Here is a 19,859-nt window from a genome sequence, read left to right on the forward strand (position 1 = left end):
TCCCCTCCCACCGCTAGGCAGCAGGTGCCCGCGGAGCTACGTCTCCGACCGCCGCAGCTCCGAAGTGCTTCTTGTTGGGAAATCACCGACTTCTTGAAGGGCAGAAGGAAGGGGAGGCATGAAGCTTGCACTAGCGAGACAGTCCTCTTTCTGACAAAAGGGTATTTACCGTTTTCTGAACCCAGCGAGAAAACAGAGTGGAAGGTTCTCCCATCCGTTTCGGGGCGGCCGGTTTCAGCTTTCCCCAGCTTAGTTATGTGTGCGTGTGTGTGGTGTGGAACGACCGGGACGCTTTACTGCTGAAGTCTGACTTCTTTGGCAGTCCCCTCTGCCCTTGGCCAGAGGTGCTAATGAGCAGCGAACTGTCAGAGGGCAGGGTACCAAAGGGAGAAAAGTCACAAGCAAAGTCTGCGTGAAATGCAAACCTGGCCCGTGGACAGAGGGGAGCTGGCAGGCGCTCCCTTCTGCAAATGCAGACTGACCAGGAGTCTCTCTGGATCTTATCTCCTCCCTCCCTCCCCTTCACACACTACTTCTGGCTGGGACTGGGGCTTCTCCCACCCCTCCCCCACACCTGCCCAGTGCCATACTCTCTTTGAAGGGGCAGTGGGGCACGCCTAGAGTGAGGCTTACTTGCCTTGTCAGTCAAGATTGATCAATTTCTCAATAACTATGTATTTGTTTTTACTCCACCTTGCTAGTTCTGATTTTACAGTTTTTCTCTCCCCTATACGTCCACCCTTCCATATAGCACTTTACCAAGGACTGTGCCATCCTCACCTAATTCTCTGAACGTGGTCCAGCAGAGGACTGTGATATGCCTGGGGATTAGAAGTACTCCATGTAAATTTGTTTTAACCAACAAGAGTATGCCTGGAATTGTCAGAGTCTACAGCTTTATTCACAATTCTCCTTAACTGGACACCACACAAAAGGCCACCAAGTAGGGAGTAGATAAACTCATGTACAATGCACAATGAAACACTACCCAGCTACAAAAAGGAACGAATTACAAGCACATCCAGTGACAAGACTGAATCTCAAACGCATCCAGCTAAGTGAAGGAAGGCTCCAAAGACCAGAGGGGGCAGAAAACAGACCAGAGGCTAGGGGTGGGGGGGGGGTCAGGAAATTGGGGGAAGGGTTGACTACAACAGGGGGAGGAGGAAATTTGGGGAGTGCTGCGACTACTCTAATATCTTGATGGTGGTGGTGGTTACACAATTTGTGTAAGTGTTGCACACTACATGGAGTGAATTTGCTATGTGTAAATTACACTTCCATAAATCTTTATTAAACTGAGAAAACCGGGTAAGATGCTCCTGCCCCCATCTCTCCACCCCCTCTGCAGTCTCCAGTGAGACTCCACATCCCTGGTACATCTTTCACTCCCACCCACAGCACTTCAGCAGAATGATTTATATGCAGAAGAAAGCAATGCCTTTCTTTTTAAAGGATCCAGTTTCCAAGGCTGATCCTCCCTATTGCTCATCCTTGGTCCACGTGAATAACCACAGCAGTCCATCCTGGGCACAGCTCCAGCGAACACGTGTGACACTAAAACACACACAACCACACTCACATTCCCAGTAGACTGGGGGTGAGGGGTGTGGCACTGGAGAATCATCCTGCTTTAGCATCCTGAGGGCCAAATGGCTCAGGAATTGCTAAGTCATCTTCGGTAACCTGCTGACTGCCCCCACAGGGTGCTAGAGGGTGGGAGGACCCAGGCAGTCAGCAGACACTGGGTTTTGTCTAACTGGTCCCATGAGGGTGTGAAAGCCAAGGACTGGCCTTGAAGGAGAAATGTGTTTGCTCCTGAAACTAGAATTGTATTTTCGAATGGACTGAGGCAACAGCATTTAGTGAAACATGGGCATTCCTGTACCAGACTAGAATCAACCCTGATGAGAGCTGTGTGGAAGAAGCAGCTTTGGCTTGGACAGTTAAGTCGTTTAATTGCACTCGGCTGCAGTTCACCATGTCCACATGGGTGGGCTGCCATGCAGGGTAAGGGGAACAGGGATAAAGTGTGCTCTGTGCCAGAAAAAGCCACACAGCTGTGCAGTATTCACAACTATGACAGTATAGTGAACAGCACACAACAGCCCCACAGCCACTGACTGCCTGCCTATCTGGATCACAGGATGGCTTTAGAAGCTTGGCTTCTTAAAAAAAAAAAAAAAAAAAAAAAAAAAAGTGTGTGTGTGTGAGAGAGAGAGAGTGAGAGAGAGATTGCTTCTACTTTTTCCAGAGTTGTTGATAATATCATTGTTTCTAACTCTAGTCAAACTAAGGAAAGAAAATAATAATACAAAGGTTAACAGACACTCATCATCAGTCACTGGTTTTAACATCATCATTTACATTTGAATTAAAAACCAACAACACAAATGCTAAGAAAAAACTACCAACAACAATAAAACAAAACAAAAACTCACAGAATATGCTGTGTTTCCTGCTCACAACAAAGTAAACAATTTGGCTTGGTCCTCTTTCCTGATCCTCTCAGCCCTCCCATTGGAGAGGTTGCTAATTAAGCAATAGAAGGGCCAAAAGGTGGGAAAGGAAAGAGAAAAGTGAAAAGGATGCAGGAATGGCCTGGCAAATTGGGGGATGGGGGTGCAGATAGTTGCTCTCGCCATCTCTTTCTCCTCATCTCTCTGCCTTCCAATTACATGAAAATCAATCAAAAATGTTTTGTTTTCAAAAATAACCAGGCAGGGATTCCTGGGGGGGCCCTGCCGTGAATAAATGAGGGGCAACAGTGTGGGCCCCAGTCTCCCTCTTCTGAAAGGAATTGCACTCCGGGACGACCTTGCATTCTTTCAACCTCAAAGTCCTCTGAGTTATTTGAGTTCCCTTGTAAGTGTTGCAATCCATACTCTGAACACTCATGGGGAGGCACACAAATTTCCACCTTCAAGCTGGTCAGACCAGCAAGGAAGAGGCCAGCAGAGAGAAGCAGGAGTAGGGGCTGGGACAGGCAAACCCTAATCTTACCTCCTTAGGGAAAAGGGCAGTTGGGACTGGGAACGCTAAATGCACCCTTTTAAAATGTGCCGGTGTGGTCTCCGTACTTTTACCTCCGGTCCCGTCTGTCTTCTTCTCAACACACACACACACACACACACACACACACACACACACACACACACACGGGCTGGCCTGGGTGAAGGGCAAGCATGGCGCGCGCCCTGCACTGTCCACGCACCGAGGCACAGCCAGAATCTGATGAGACGCACGATCCTGCGCTGTCACACGTTTGGTGCCAAACACGCACATCCGACACGGTTGCCGCTGGGTGCCAACGTGGTGTCGGCTGTCCAGAGACGGTTTGGTCACCACCTAGCCATGCGGCCTGGGGCACACTCGCCCCCCACTCTCGCCCTCAGTCTCCTCCTCTGGGGAGTGTACCGATTGTGCTGGACCATTGCTGATCTCCCGTACGGATCTTCAACCAAAATTGAGCCTGTCTGTGAAAGGCCCAGTGTGAGTAAAATGCTGCCTCCGAGCCACGCGGGGCTGTCAGGGGAATCCCCCCGCCCCCGGCGTGCACGAGCCTGGCTCATCGCGCGCGGACGCCCGCTGCAGACTCTTCCGGCGGCCTCGCCCGGGCGGACGCGGGGACGTCCCGTCAGGTTCCCAGCCCCACGCCTGCCCGCGCCCGCGCCCGCGCCTCCCGGCGTGATGGATGGCCGCGGAGCCGGCGGCCTGTCAGGCCTTATTGATGAGGTGCGCGCTGACGGCCGCCGCGTAACCCGAGGCGGCAGGAGGCGAGCGCGGGCCGGCGGGCGGGCGCAGACTCCGCGGCGCTCGGGGTCAGCACCCGGCCGGCAGCCCCCGCCCCGAGGCGCGCCCCGCTCGGCTCCGCGGAGGGGGTGGCGGGCGCGGAAGCGCCTCCCCGGCCTGGCGCCCGGTGTGCCGGCCCCGCTTCCTTCCCGCCCCCGGCTCGCCCGTGCCCTTCGCGGGGATCCCGGCGCCGCAGCCCTCCCAGCCTCCCAGAGCCCGCCCCGGCCTCCGCTCTCACCCTGGCCGCCGAGTCGGTGGAGGCGCGGAGGAGCGGCGCCGGCCGTGCGCCCCCAGGAGCAGAGTCCCTGCCCCCGGGAAGGGGCCGCGCCCTTCGAGGCGGGGACTCGTGGCCTGAGAGCAAATGCGACGCGATCCTAAAGGAAAAGTCAGTTTCGCGGGAATTACGCCGTGCGGGAGAGCAGCCAGCACAGGACGCGCGCGAATGTTCCTAGTTAGAGGCCGCTGGACTATTCACACGGTGGCAGTGAGATGGGTGGAGAAGTAAAAAGCATAGACCTACGTGAGGACTGTCAAGTTCCTGGTGGTGTGTTTTGTCCTTTTTGCACGTATCTGACGTTCTCCTTGAGCACGTGATCCTTGCTAACAGTGAGCACCCTTGAATCCTTCCGGGATGGAGTTCAGTTCATTTTCAGCCTCTCTGCTTCATTCCCCCACCTCCACCTTCCTCTCTGGTCCCCGCCTCGTTCTTTGCTCCCATTACCCTGGCAGATGCAGAAAGAGGCCGCCAGGCTCTCCCTGCCCTTGCAATGGAAGTCCTGAGGGCTGCCTGCTGTGTTGGTGACACACGCTACCCGCAAAGCGCTCCCGGAAACAGCACGAAGCATTTAGTGGCTAAGATGCCCCCACGCGCTTTGAATCGGTTGCTAGTCCTGGACGGGTAAGGGCGCTAATGCTACTAGGAGGCTCAAGAATTTTTCTCTCTCAGGAGAGAGGGAGGGAGAGAGAGGGAGAAGGGGAGAGAGAGAGAGGAGGGAGAAGGGAGGAGTCCCAGGTTGCTGTGACCCCAGAGTTCCTTGTGGATTGCTGTTTAAGCACCGAGGGTGAGGATGGTGGGAGCTCAAATCTTGCTACTGCCACCCAGTAAGTGCCACCACCGCAGGCGAGTCATCCTTCTTTGTAACATGAAGAGACTGGACTAACTCACCCCCTGGGTCCCCAGCCTTCTGTGACTTTCAACTCCCCACATGGTTATCACCAGGCCGTGCCCTTTTGTGGCTCCAGCGTGCCCGCGGCTCATTCCCGGTCCTGGGTCCTGCCCAATGGAAGGGCGGGGACACCAGGACCCCAAGTCTGAACTCAGTCTTAGCTGTAGATAGTGAATGTTTTCAGTAAAGAACTCGCAATGGGAGGCTCAGTTGAGTATAAAATAAGTATGATAAAAGGATTGAACTACAGATGAAAAACGTTCATCAAACGTTTGTTAACAACTAAGCCCTGGGCATTGCTGTGTGCCAGGCCTGGTGCCAAGCATGCTGTGTGGATGCGGTGCCTCATTTATCTACACAGTCACTTTATTCCCCCCACTTTATAGATGAAGAAACTAAGGCACAAAAGATTAAGTAGCTTGCCCAGCTGGAGACTTGGTGGAGCCAAGACTGAAATTCACATGCTTTGATTTCAGAACTCAAGAATGGAATTTTGAGGGATGTAGAAGGGACATGAAGGCATGTATCCTACTTATATCTTTCTTTTTTCAAAGTTCCCATCACCATTCCGGAATCAATGTCTTTCCCTCTTTGGTCTCACATCCTTCAACATACTGTATTTGAGCTTAATCATTCTGCAACTCTGTGTGTCTACTCCTCTCCCCAAATTTTACTCTCTTTGAGGGCACAAATCCCATGTTCGACATCTTTTTTATTTCCAGTAGTTTCTAACTTGCATATTAGAGATGTTTGAGAAAAGTTTGTTGAATTGATCTAAGAAAATTGACATTTCCAACTTGTTCTTGTACAGTGTGAGTGCTCATCCTGCGTGCCTGAAGATGCCGTATCAGAGATGCAGGTGAAACACACATGCCATGGCCCCTTCCACCGTGTGCAAACCCACAGGGGCCTCGTGATGCCTCATCAGCACCTTGGCCCGAGGCCCCTGTTGGTGGGGGTGACCTGGCCCCACATACCTTTGGCCCACTTATCAGTCATGGAACAGTCTCTTTCTGACACTGATGTGGAGCCCTGGAGTTGCAAGGGAGCTTAAGAATTCTGGTCCAATCCACTCATTTTATATAGAAGGCAATTAGGAGCCAGAGAGGGCCGTGCACTGACTCAGAGTCACAGGACTGTTCAGTGACACAGCCAAGACTGGGTACCCTGAGACTCTGGTCATGCCCTGCTTTTCCATGTCAACATGCTGCTATAGGAACCGATATCTCCCCTCTATAAATCTGAATCCTATGGCCAAACCTCCACCGTGTGTTGCAATCGCTGGGGTGAGAGGATTAGTGACAAGGCAGCAGGAGGCTCTGGGAAGAGCCTAGAAGTCTGGGAGGCTGGCTGGCCCTGCTGCATCTGCCCTTTGCAAGGAGGGGACAGCAGGGTCACAAGTCACAGACATTGGAAACTGCAGTCCTTCATCTCTCCTTAGACTCGGGAGAAACTGAGGCAAAATGGGCTCCAGGCACGGCTTCCATCTCTAGGCTGAGTATCTTCCCAATTTTCCTGTGGACTCATACACACTCTAACCTTCAAAGTAAAAAAAATGAGGCCACAAAGGGGGGGGCATATTGGCTGGGGTCTGGACATGGTCCTTGTTCTGATTCACACTGTTGAATAGGGTGACCCAGTGTCCTGAATTGCCCAAGTCCGCCCGTCTAGGCCTGCTATCCTTGTGTAGTTATTAGGAGTGCATGCACTCTCTGGTAATTTAACATAAATCATGTGGTCAGCTGTGTGACGTCACAAGAACCCCCTAAGCCTCAGTTTACCCATCTACTGAGTAAAGGGTTTGACTAAATATCTTCCAAATTCTCTTTGCACTGAAAGATTCTGCAGTGTTCTGGGTGCTGGGCCCAAAGATGAATGGTTGCTTGTCTGAGGACGCAGGTCGGTCACTGGGGTGGGGGTTGGGGGGTGGGGGGTAGATGGAGCCAGCTGGCTACAGCCAGCTTCTCCTCTGGGCTGCTGAGAGCAAAGTCACTTATTGGATTTCTGGCTGCTTCTCTGTTGACACTGAACTTTGGGCCTCAGGTCCACCATTGGCAAACTGGGATTGATAGAATATAAAATAAAATAAATCAGCCCTTCTAAAGAACACACACACATTCGTTAGAGCTTACTTCCCAAACAGGCAAGTCATCTGTTGGTTTCATCCATTCTCAGCGTGTTGCAAATGTTATAACTACGGTTGCTCTCTGTGGGTTCCCCACGCAGCTCTTCACCAGTTGGTGCTTAAGGGGATTTTTGGATTAGGCTCTTAATTGGGGCCATCAATTCACTGTCTCCATCTCTGCCTATGAAATTTCCCAACCCCTCCTAAAGATAAAGAAATCTTGGGAAAAGGTTGCAGCAAGGCCACCCCCCTCTCCTCAGGGTTCTCCTTGTTGTGACTACCGCATTGGGACAGGCACTCTTCCCCTCCCTCGTGTGCCTGGCACCAGCTGGTTCCAGGCATTATGCAAAGCCTCATCCTAAAAGGATTGAGATTCAATTGTGTATGGATGTGTGTGTGTGTGTGTATATATATATACATGCTTTATTTTATCACCTCGTTAAGCTGAAAAGATTCTAGGTGGTTAAATAGTATTTAATAATGCTAACATTAATGGTATTGAATAATACTAGTCCCTCACAATGCTCTACATACCATAGGTATTTAATACATACTCAACAAAATGAGTGAATCTGAAACCAAGCACAGAATTCTGCATTAGAAATATACCTGCTTGTGAAACACAAATAATTTGTCTAAATCTTTCCCCTTTTTCACATTTCAGGAGACCTTGGACATATGCACTTTATAAACATGTGACTTTGTAAACCACTGTTTTCTCCATTTTGATCTCACATGTGTGGGGGCTCTTGAACTGCTATTTGCTTCACTTTATAACTTGCACCTTGGAGAGGCTGGATGATAAATGAGAGATGAATAATTCCTTATTGCTACTTATCTGCCCAATCTATAAACTAGTGTCAGCATTTACTCAGTTGGGTTTAAAGCTGTGGCTGGTGTACTTATTAACCTGCTTAAAATAAGCCATAAAAATGGGCTTGGTAGGCAGTTCTTTCAACTAATTTTTAAAAATGAGATTGGTCATTTTCAACTAATTTATGGGGTGACCTTTGGCAAATCACTTAACCTCCCTGGGCCACACCTGCACGGCGAAGGGTGGGGAGGAGGGCTTCCTGGGCTCTGAGTGCAGTGAGGCTCTTTCGTCCTTTGATTCTACAGTTTTCAGAGGGGTGAATGAAGGGATCCTGGTAATATGTATTAGTGCAATGACAAATCAGTTCACCATCTCACATGTCCTTGGCATGTGGAGAGGCAGCACTTCTTGGTTAGAGCAGGGCATTTCGAGTTGAATTCTGTTGCTTAGTAGTAGACCCTCAGCAATGCATCTCTGGGTCTCAGTTCCTTCATCTGGAGTACTCTAGCAATATGTGCACTGATTACCCCAGAGGGTTGCTCTGAGAATAAGATACAATATGTAGGTGTTTTTGTGTGCCTTTAATTTCCTTCAGAGATGGGTGCCAAGAAACCTGCTGTTCCTGAGGATTTAGGTCACAGAGAATCTAGTCGGCAAAGGTATCTTGGACTTACCCATGTGAGACCCCTCAAACAGTCCCTGCTACCATGCCTGTGTGGTGTCAAGGGCTAGCAAATGTGCTATGCAGATGCTTGTGGTTCCCAACTGGGCCCTGCTTGCTTTGTAGCCAGAGAAGGGCAGAGATGAGCTGAGGTGGAGCCAGCTCCAGTCTACAGTCATCTAAAATTCTGCATTTGCAAAACTTCTATTCATACTCCCTTACCAACAACTGTCCAACCAACCAACCAAGGCCAACTGCAAAGTTGAAAAGTGTGCACTTCAGAGAAAGATGATGGAGTGGCGTATTCAGCCCACATCTCCTGCTATAGGCAGAATAAAATAAATCTACTAAAATGTTTACTTGCTAATCAGCAAAAACGAAACTCCTCTTTATTTCTATGTTGGCTCTGTCTTCTGCTCACTGAGATGTGTTACATTAAGACAAAAGCTCAATGCACTTTCTTTTAAAAGATCTTGTAGTTTATGGGGTTTCTGCTTCTTTTGGTTACCCCCCCCCCCCGCCCCATGCACACCACCCCACGCTCTGCTTGTGAAGTGGAGGAAGACAGCAAGTCTAACCTCCTGCTCACTTCTCTGCAAGAGAACACAATCTCGTTCCAAAGTGGCACTGACACTCATTAATCATCACTGCAGAATTCGTTTGGTCTTCATTCATGTTCTGAGCTTTACCTCGCTGGCCTGCCGGATGCTGTCTCCCGCTTCTGGCCCTGCTGGAGGCCTGACTTTCCTCTCCCTGGCCCTGGAGCTGCCTAAGCTTGTATCTGCAGCTGGCCCCTGCACCTGGCCTGGTCCCTCCACCGCACTAGCGCATCCTCCTGCTAGCAAAGGGAGTTGTGAGAAGAGGGAAAAAGTTACAAGAGCTTAGACTATTGTTTTTGATTTCAGAAACACTCAAGGTTGCCAGTGAAATTCTGAGACAATCTGGGTGGCTGTGAAAATATCAAGGGGAAAGAGAAAGCCCTTTGTGGAAAAACCACTCCTTCCCCTGTGGCCCTCTCTCACCAGGAATGGGCCGTGCAGGCCTTGGTGAAGAGTTCTGGGGACTCTCAGACTGAGTTCCCTGCAGTGGACAAGCCCAAGGACCACTCTGATCTCAGGAAGCCTGACTTGCCCTGGATCCTGCCAGTCCCCCTCACCCCTCTCAAAATATTTCCTTTTGTTAAATAAACATAAGCTCAGTGGAAATCCAGAAAAGTCTAACAAGGACAACAAAATACATCTTTAACCACACCACCCTGAAAGAGACCCCAGGGCATTAGGCTTCTCACCTCTCCCTGTGAAACACAAACCTTACCCTGTTTGGAGTGTTTCGCAAATGACTTTTTATTAAAAATAATATACTATGAGACCTTCACGTGTCATCAGATAGCTCAAGAAAATACAATTTAATGACCATGTGATGGACTTAAGTAAACTCTTATTGTTTATAATTTAGATTGTTTTCTGTTTTTAGTACAATAAATAAATAATTGATGTCAAATCATAAATTTGGGATGTGTTAGAAACACCTGATTATTTTCTTAAGTTAAGTTTCTGTTTCTGGAAGAGTGGGTCCGAGGGTGTGAATGTTTCTAGGATTTGGGATAAATGTTACCAATTGCCTTCTAGAAAGATTGCACCCAAAATTTCCATCTCTACCACCAGCACTCAGTTTTGGATAAGATAGTTAAAATATGTTTATAAAATTTCCTCCTTTCTGAGGAAGTTTGAAATTATAACTAAGAAGCAAAAAGCTCAAAGCTAAACTAAAACAAGGGGAGCATCAATGTCCAGCTGAATATATTAAACTGTGGAGATTATTTTAGGGATTGGGAAAACCATCTGCTCTAAGGATTATGAGGATTTTAAAGGGTAAGAAATCGAAGCACAGAAAAGTTAAGTAATTCTCCCAAGATAACACAGGTAGTGAGTAAGGAAGATGGGATCCAAATCACACCATTCTCACATTGGTTGTAAACTGTTACACTGACCCAGGGACGTCACATACATAGTAGCTCACCAAATGTAAAAAGCTTCCAGAATGTTCTTTGCCATGCACTAATTGTCCAGAAATCACTTTCTGTAGCCTCCGATTATTTATGAGGAGAAAGTTCATCTTTGAAAAAGGCGACCTCCTCAGCTATTGACCAGCACATTTGTGCATCTCACAAACAGAAGGAAAGCGACTTGTTGAAAGCCACCCTGCTTGTGCTGGAACTGGAATCCAGGGTTCTTTGACTACTGCCTCAGGTGTTTTCTCTGACCTGACAGCAAGTTTCCCCTACAGACAGCCCAGCTAAGGCCAATGCCCCCCCCCCCCCACAACGTTCCAAGGGGCTTAGCATCCAGCAACCTAGGCTCTCTATCCCCAGGGGAAGGGTGGCACAGCTAGATTAGAGGACCCTTGCTCTGAGAATACAAGCCGAGCTGGACACCCAGGAGTCCCAGCGGCAGAAGGAGGCTCAGCTCCTAGGTGGAGGCACTGCTTCTCCCAGGGAGAGGCATCCCCTGCACTGGGCGCTCTCAGATGGGACGCCCACACAGCTGCTGTCGGTTCCAAGAGTTGGGAGAGAGCAGAGGCAGGGACCTGGCCGCTGGCACGCTGGGGAGGAGATTCCTGCATTGAATGGAAGGCTGGACCAGATAACCTCTGGGGCCCTTCCCACTCCCAGCGTCTCCGATTTGTATGTCTTGGGGGGAAAGAAGTGAGCCGTCCTGGGGCTGGAACAGTTGATTTAGGGTCCCACCCCAGCCGCCAGCATAGTCCTCATCTTGGGCAAATAATTTAACCTGTCAGCACGAGGCACAATGCCTGGCGTGGAGTAAAGCTTTGTAAATGTTTGCTGAATGAATGAATGAATGAAAGAATGGGTGGGTGGACTTAAGTCTCCCCAGTCTGGAGGAATACGGGTGGAAGTGGGATCTTACACCGCCCTTTGACTGGTGAGCTTGAAGGAGACTGTGTATAGCTCATTGAACTTTTTAAAAATAGAGTGAGCCCTCCAGCCCTAAGGGATTCTAACTCTTGCTTACACTGACAATGGGTGGAATTATCATTTCTAGCAGAAGTGAGAATAATGGGCATTGGTGAGGTTTGAGTGCACACAAAACTCTGCTTCATTAACCACCCCATCCCCACCCCCACCCCCCAAACACACACACTCCTCTGCACTATGGCAGCTGAGCGCCTCCCAGGGCCGGGCGGGGCATGTCAGCCCCTGTGGCTCCCTCTTCCCCACCCCGGATAAATGCTGAGCTCTAATGGATTGGTCATACTGCTGTCCAGATTAGATAGCAAGCCCTTCCGTTATCGCAGCTGGAGCAAACCCAGTGGTCACCAAGCCGAGAGCTTCCCAGGGCACCCCCTCTGGTAGGCTGGGGAACCCAGAGGGCACAAGAAACCTGGGAGAACCCAGGTGATTTCCACCTCCAGCCTCTTCCCAGAACCTTCCCTGAGCCCCAAGCATTTAAGGAAGCGGGTGGGGATAGGGGAGACGGCGCTACTATCTGCTGGGTTCCAGGGTGTAATTCTTAGATTCTACTTGTTAACCTTTGGGAAGCTAGGAACACACTGAGACACCTGTCCCCTTCCTGGGATGGATGCCCCCAGCAGGCTAGTCGTTTTCCGAGTCATAGCTTTCTGACCTCCCTTCCAAATTCCCTACGGTCAAGTTTTCACCTGATCTTGGCTCTTAAAAGTTTCGTTGGTGTTTTTTCAAGGCGATATTTTTTTAAAAAGTTTCTTAAAGAGCAAAACTTATATTTTTATCCACATCAACTATTTTTTGTCTCCAGTCATTTTCTGAAAGCAAAAATCATCTACCATTTACCAGCACTGTTATATAAAAATTTCATGTGAGATCTAACAGTAGGTTCTACAGAGAACAAATAATAAGTACTCCGAAGCATTATTTATCTACAAGGAGAGACTAATTGTTCTATCATTACTGTGATAGGATGACTCTGATCTAACAGAAAGCAAATAAAATCTTAGCTAGTGAACAAGGCAAAGTTATCTGTTTATACCATATCAATTTCCTGTTAAATCTTTGGAGTTAGTGGAAAGCTTATACTGTGGCAGGATAAATTATCTGGCTCAGTTTCACGTTTCTATAAGGCTAAAAAATTCTGCATCACATTTCTGAGCAAATCAATCTTCTTAGACATTCACTTAGCCCTTGGAAAGTTATTGTAGTGTGATGTCATTTTTTCCTTAAAGACAAACAAAATAGCTACTGTGGAGTTTAATATGCAGAAATTGAGCTTGTTTATCAACGGGAAGGCTTCTGATTCATTGGAAAAGACAACTTTATGAAGTCGCTACTGTGCACAAGTAGTACACCCGAATGAACAAAAGTGAATTTATTGTCGGAGCCAGGGCCTCAGGCTAGGATAGGAAAAGAGGAGCCAGAGGCAGAGGAATTGTTACAAGTTTGTGCGTCTAAGCTGCCAGCCCAGGCTGCAGCTGGTCAGAGACAGGGCAAAGCAGAAAGGCATGCAGGTGGCAAACAGCAAATTACATGGGGAAAGGACAAAGGAATGGGGAGAAGCTTCTGGCTAAGAAAGAAAAGGAATAGAGATAGAGATAGAGATAGAGATAGAGAGAGAGAGAGAGAGAGAGAGAGAGAGAGAGAGAGAGATCGAGGAAAGTTAACAAGACGATAATTAAACGAATCCGGAAAATCCCTGAGAAGGGCGGGTGGGGTGGAAGTGGGAGAAACAACACAGCTCAATATCCAAAGAAAAAACAGCAGGCATTCCAGAGAGGGTCTCCCCTCGAACGCGGTCTCCCCGGATGCGGGTACCCGGCCCCTAGTGCCTGCCTCAGCGCGAGGGTTGCAGCTTCCGCCCCGCTTTGAGCGACAAGTAGGACGGGAAGGGTCTGCCAGGAGTTTTTGTAAGACCCGGGAGGATGCGTGCTGGAGATTCGTCCAGTGCGGGGCGCGAGGCGCGAGGCGCGAGGCGCGAGGCGCGAGATGAGGATGAAAGAGCCGTGCAGAGGCCTGGGAATCCGCGGGCTCCTGGGGAGACCGCATCCCACCTCTCCCTCGAGGGCCTGCGCATCCCGCCGCGAGACGGCGCCCGAAATGCAGGGTCTTCCAACCGAGCTCAGGGAAGGAGGCTGCTGGGGCCAGGTTTGCGTGGCCACTGACCCTGGTTGAGTCACTGAGCCTGGTAGCCATTCACGCCCATCAACATCACTCCCAAGCACCATGGCCCGAGGCGGGGGATGTAATAACCGTTTCGGTGAAACACCCCTGAGCCTCGACCTATGCTGGGATTTGGCTCCGTGCCTCGCCGCGCAGGGAGTGGAGGCAGCGGTGTGGGGGCGAGAGGTCCCCTGGCACGTGGAGAGGGGTTCTCCGGCCTCGGGCGGCTGCTCTGTTCTCCTCCTCGCGGCATCCGGCCATCCCTGCGCTCCCGACAGGGCTCTTCCGCAGAAAGGGCTACCCAAGACGCGTTCCGACCCGCGCCAGGCCCAGGCCGGAGGTCCTGCGTGGAACCGCGGCTCACTCCCTGCTGCCTACGGCCTGGGTTGTCTGAGTCCCCAGACCCTCGCTTCCGGAGCGCAGTTCCACGAAGAACCGCGACCCTGCAGAACGCGGCCGCGACACCCGCCCGCGGCGCCCCGGCCCGCCAGGCACCAGACCGGTTCAAAGCCAGCCAAGCCTCGGCCTCGCCAGGAGCAGATCTGGAGGACTGCGAGGGAGACCCGCGGCCTCTGGGGCAGGAGGAGACGGGGAGGGAGGTAGAACGCGGGAAGGTGGCAACGCCTCGGAGGGGCCTCGTAATTCACAGGCCAAGATCTGCCCGCGGGCTCCAGAGCGAGCAGTCGCCGGGTCAGCGCCGACCCTGGAGCCTGCGGCTTGGGCTTTGCCCCGACGGCTCGGCCGTGCGGCTGCCGCGGAGCATCCGACGCGGCGGCGCCGCCGTTCCCAGGCCCGGCAGCCGGTCTCCCCCGCCGGCTGCGCACTTCGGGTCGGGGCTCCCTCAGGGGATCGTGGAGCAAGGGTCTCTAGGTCCCCTGGGAGGCCCCGGCGGCGCGACAAGGGACGGATGAACTTGTCCCAATGCCTCTTCCTTCTCCTCATGCGGGCAGCGGGAGGAACACCCAACACCCCGAAGCCAGGGGAGTTCGCGAGCCGCGGGGCGCAGCGGAGGAGAATGGACAAGGACGGTTAAACAAAAACAGAGCCCCTTCCTCCCTGCTCCTCGCCCCGGGCCCAGATCTCTGCCTCTTTGAAGCGAAGGAGTCACTTTCGAGTCTCCTTTCCAACCCCACCCCATCCTCGCCCCTTTAAAACGTCCATTTCTGTCCGGGTCTCCCAACTCCGGGCGGGTTAGGGCTACTCGCCCCGGGCTCCCGCACTCGGGTCCCGGGCTGGGTCGGCATTCGGACCCAGCAGTCGCCGGTGCCCTTTCATTCTGCCGACAGCCTGTAGCGCGGCCGGCTCCCCGCCGGCCCCCGGGCCGCCCGCCCCTCGGCCGGAGCCTGACGCCGCCAGGTTTATTGACCTTAGCTTGGCTTCGGGCGTTATCAAGCTGGGCAGGGGCGTCCCGCGGCGCAGCGGCCCTCCCCAGTGGCGCGGCAGGAGCCCCTCTCCAGCTTTCTTGGAGACTCCCCCTCCCTCCTTTCCGCGTCCCTGGGTTCGCGCGGCCGTGGAGAGCCACCGCGGTTCTAGATCACGCAGGTGGAAGTAGCCCAGTAGCCCCCTCCCGGAGCTCTCCTTGGGCTGTGCTTAGACACTCGAGGGTGGGTGGCTCGGATTTCCCCCTTCTCCGAGCCCCGGCCCCGAGTCCAGCCTTCAGACATCCTTGGACTTCACACATGCACGCTGTGATTTTCAGTCCTGTAAATCACTTGGCAGATATAACAAGGCATTAGGAAGCCATTTGAAATGGATATTTTATTGGGCTTGAGAAACAGAACAGGGACAAAGAGCAGTTTAGGACCATTTCCTCAGTACTCACCGCACAAAACGGACTGCAAGCCCGCCCCCCCCCCCCAAGTGAACCCCGCGAGTGCGAAATTGCCTTCAGGGACAGATTGTTAGAAAACAAAGAAAATTCGTGGCCATGTAATAAAGTTCATACAGTGGGACTTCAAATATCCTCGACTCTAAGCTGATTTGTGAAAATAAAGCTAAGCAGACGCCTAACATTTGCCACTACTGCTATGTTTAATAAAACAGTTGACGATGGCCCCCCATGGGATGTTAGCAGTAAGATTTTTCCCTCCATTCCAGTCGGCATGTCCCTGACTTTCCCAGCTAAAAATCTTCCAATTCCCCCTTAATTTTGGAGAATGCAAGTGGTAGGGAGACTACCTGCACTCCAGGAAAAATTACCAGGGCTAAGAAAGCCAGGAAGTTGGGCAGGGGAAATAGAAGGGAAAAATGAGTGGACTTTTGGAGACATTTCTGAATTCGGCCCTCTGGAGAGGGAGACACCTCAGGGAAAGCGACTGTGGATAGCTAGGTGTCCGGGGACCCAGAGCCTGTGCACCAGACCCTACCTCCTCAGCTCACTGTCAGCTTTCAGCCTTTGGGAAGTTGGGGGGCTGGGAGAAACTGGGAGGTTGCAATGGCAGGAGAGCCTCAGTCGTCAGACAGCGCTGCGCGGGGAGCCAGCTCCTCATCCTCCACCGTGTCCTCTCAAAGCTGTCCCCCCCTCCCACCCAGCCCACCTCAGCTTGTCTTCTTCCTTCTCTCTGACAGCAGCCCTTTTCTCAGCTATAAACAGGATCCGCAGTCCATTTGCCTGAGCGTCAGCTTCATAGGAGGCAGAGAGATGTTTGCCTTGCATGAAAACGCAAAGGCTTGCGATTGTCTGCAACCAAGCTCTTGCAAAAACGCACAGTGGGCTCTGGGAGGAAAAATACTGACTGTGGGACACCTGAGACCCACCTCCACCCCCTTCTTCCCATCACCAGTCTGGCACCGGAATAAACAGAATTTAACTGGCCTGAAGGCTAAGAGACCCAGTAACAAGGCCAACCAGAAACACCATGGAGGCTTCCAGACCCGGAAATCACACAGGGCCTGCGCTGATGTGGATCAGGAAGGGTTCACCTGAGCTTTCCAGGGGAGCTTCTTGAGGGGACCCAGGAGAAATCAGGGTGACTGGCAGTGCCAGGACTAAAAGCTGAGGGGTGGAGACACCTGCCCTGGCCCATTGGGTCTCTGGTGTGCTGTTTATTTCCATTTTTTCTTGAAGACTGATCATCCATTTCTGACTGTTGGAATGGGAGGCTGAGCCCAGAAATTAAGAAAGTAAAACACCTCCTCATTGGAAGAGAGAAAAAGAGGGAGGATGGAGCAGAGGAAGACCGTGCAGACAGGAAGCCCTGGCTGTGTGGCGTGGCCTGCAGGGTGTCCTTGCTTCCGTCAGCCAGCCGCCAGCCAGCCGCCAGCGGTCAGTGGCACCCTGGCCAGGCCTTTCCCTCTCCCCACCAGCGGGGAGTCAGCGCGTTCCCCTCGGCCTCCCGTTCCCCCAGCCCCGCCACTGCTCCTGGCCTCCCCTGGCAGAAGGGCTGCCAGGAAGGCCAGGAGGGGACTCACCAGTGGTGGGAGCGGTGTCCCCGTGGCTCCTCCAGGCCTGGTGGGAGGCAGACTCTCAGGGCCAGCCTCCGCCCCTCGGCCCAGGGATTCCAGACTGTTCTCAGCCGGGTGGGAGGGAGACGCTGTGAGCTTCGTCTCCCAGCTCCCTGGAGCTCCCAGCTTTCCTCTCGAAATTAGATAACAGGAAGAATAGATAAGAGAAGTGGTTCATTAATTCAGCAAGCCTTTTTTTTTTTTTTTTTTTTTTTTTTTTTTTTTTTTTTTTGGTTATTTGTAGAAGCAGAAGGAAACCCTGCTAGGGACTGAAGCCCTGGCTGGAGGCTTTTTTTTTTTTAAGTCAGTGTTCACAAGGTTCCAGAGATGCTTCTGGAAGGTCACTTGGAAGGACACGAGATTCATGAAAAACAAGCCTGAGGAATGATGCTTTCGGGGGAGAAAGCACTGGTCACAGTGTGGGCTTCTTCCCTGCGTAACCTCTCTCTCAGCCACTGAGGCTGCCTTCCGGTTGCTTGGGGAGGACGCTTTGCAGCCTTTGCTGTGTCATGCAACCACCCTCTGAGAATTTGAAGTACAATAATAACAACCTTGCTAGTCCTCCCCTAGTATACAACAAAAAATAACAGAGGTTTTTTTTTGTTTTTTGCAAAAATTTAAAAAAATTATTTAATTTGATAGGCAGAGTTACAGAGAGAGAGAGACATGGTTGCAATGGGTGGGGCTAGGTCGGGCTGAAGCCAGGAGCCGGGAGCCACTTCAGGGTTTCTCACTTGGGCGGCAGGGGCCCAAGGACTTGGGCTGTCCTCCACTGCTTTTCCCAGGCCATTAACAGGGAGCTGGATCAGAAGTTGTGCAGCCAGGACTCGAACTGGTGCCCATAAAGGATGCTGGCATACCAGGTGGCAGCTTTACCTGCTATGCCACAACACAGGCCCCAGATCAATTGATCCTCAATCCAGCAATAAAGAGACCAGTGGATTTTTAGAAGTGGGAGAAACCTCAGAGTTCTAATCTCTGGCCCAAAGCAGGAATCTCCTACGTTCTTTTCGAATGCTTCTGGTGATGGGGACCTCATTCTCTGTGTGCCAGGAATGTGCAGCTCTGCTAGCCACTATAGCTTGCTGCACACAGAAAGGCACGGGCATGGTGGCAGTGGTGTGATTTGGGGAACCAGGCAACAGAGACATGCTCTGGAATTTTCTCCTGTCATGCCAGGCCTTATTTAAGGTAGGCATCCTTTACAGAATCAGTATCTCCCAAAGGCAGTTCTTTTTTTTTTTTTCTTTTGACAGGCAGAGTGGACAGTGAGAGAGAGAGAGAGAGAGAGAAAGGTCTTCCTTTGCCGTTGGTTCACCCTCCAATGGCCGCCATGGCCAGCGCGCTGCAGCCGGCGCATGGCGCTGATCCAATGGCAGGAGCCAGGTGCTTCTCCTGGTCTCCCATGTGGGTGCAGGGCCCAAGGACTTGGGCCATCCTCCACTGCACTTCTGGGCCATAGCAGAGAGCTGGTGTGGAAGAGGGGCAACCGGGACAGAATCCAGCGCCCCGACTAGGACTAGAACCCGGTGTGCCAGCGCCACAGGTGGAGGATTAGTCTATTGAGCCATGGCGCAGGCCCCAAAGGCAGTTCTTAATAATAACAATGTACACTAGGCCTCTGCATTTTAACAGAGCTCCTTGTTCCTAGTCTCCTGGGATGCTGACAACAATTCCTGCAAGGTAAGCCGAGAGCAGACAAGTTCATATATCCCTTTCCAAATGTAGAGCAAGAATCTGAAACAGAAAAGGTACGTGAACTGCCAGATGTCAGAGAGCAAATGGATGGTGGGAAAAGAGCTGGAGAGGAGAAGGCCCGGGAGACAAGGGGGAAACATGAGAGACACACGCATGCTTTCTCCCTTCCAAGGATTTTTAGTTACGAACATTTTTGTAAGTGATGTATAAGGTGTCCATTGTGGTTATCTATCTTTACACTCTTTCCCTGCCAAATGACTTGTAGAAACTATGCCACGGGAAGATGTTAGTGTAAAACTCCCTGTCATGTCAGATCATTAAAATTCCTTAAGAGTGAGCTGAACAGCACACAGCACACAGGCGAAGCTGGGGCCAGGCCTTGGTCCTGAGGGGCTCCACTGTCTCCACCAGGGGAGAGCCTTTTCGTGAGCAGGTTCTTCTGAGGGAGTGATTATTGTTGTGCTGATTGCTGTAAAATGCATGTAACACAAAATGCAAGTGCACAGCTCAGTGGCGTTGAGTGCACGCACATTGTTATGCCGCCTCCACGCCATTCATAGCCAGAACTTTCTGATCTTCCGCAACTGAAACTCTGCACCTGTTAGGCACTGACTCCCCACTCCCCAGCTCCCCAGCGCCTGGTACCCTCCAGCCTGCTCTCTCTCTCTCTGCGAATGTGAGTCCTCTGGGGCTCCTCTAAGGGGCATCACACAGTGTTTGTCTCCTGTGAATGGCTTATTTCACTCAGCATAATGTCCTCAGCGCTTATCCATGCTGTGTATGTGTCAGAATTTTCACTTTTTATGGCTCAATAATATTCCATTGTATGTATAGACCTCATTGTGTATATCCATTCATCTGTGGGTGGATACTGGATTTTTTTCTACCTATTGGCTATTGAGAATTCTGCTATGGACATTGGTGTACAAATATCTGTTCTAGTTCCTTTCAATATTTTTGAGGGGGTAGCCCCCCAGAAGTTAAATTGTTGGATCATATGGACTGTTTTA

General features: G+C 51.3%; 1 protein-coding gene across 2 annotated transcripts in view; it reads right to left on the minus strand.

The window, feature by feature from the left end:
• The window catches only part of GATA4 (GATA binding protein 4), a 77,733-nt gene extending 60,486 nt beyond the window's left edge, over positions 1–17,247 (minus strand). The window contains exon 1 of one of the 2 annotated variants that reach the window (XM_008248888.4): positions 17,119–17,247. The gene's annotated coding sequence lies outside the window, so the exon portion shown is untranslated. Of the gene's footprint in view, positions 1–4,030; positions 4,056–17,118 lie in introns of those variants that run through there. The other variant, XM_051842518.2, reaches the window with a different exon arrangement.
• Positions 17,248–19,859: the final 2,612 nt, after the last annotated feature.

The sequence above is a fragment of the Oryctolagus cuniculus genome, chromosome 2 (genome assembly GCF_964237555.1).
Source record: "Oryctolagus cuniculus chromosome 2, mOryCun1.1, whole genome shotgun sequence".
NCBI lineage: Eukaryota > Metazoa > Chordata > Mammalia > Lagomorpha > Leporidae > Oryctolagus > Oryctolagus cuniculus.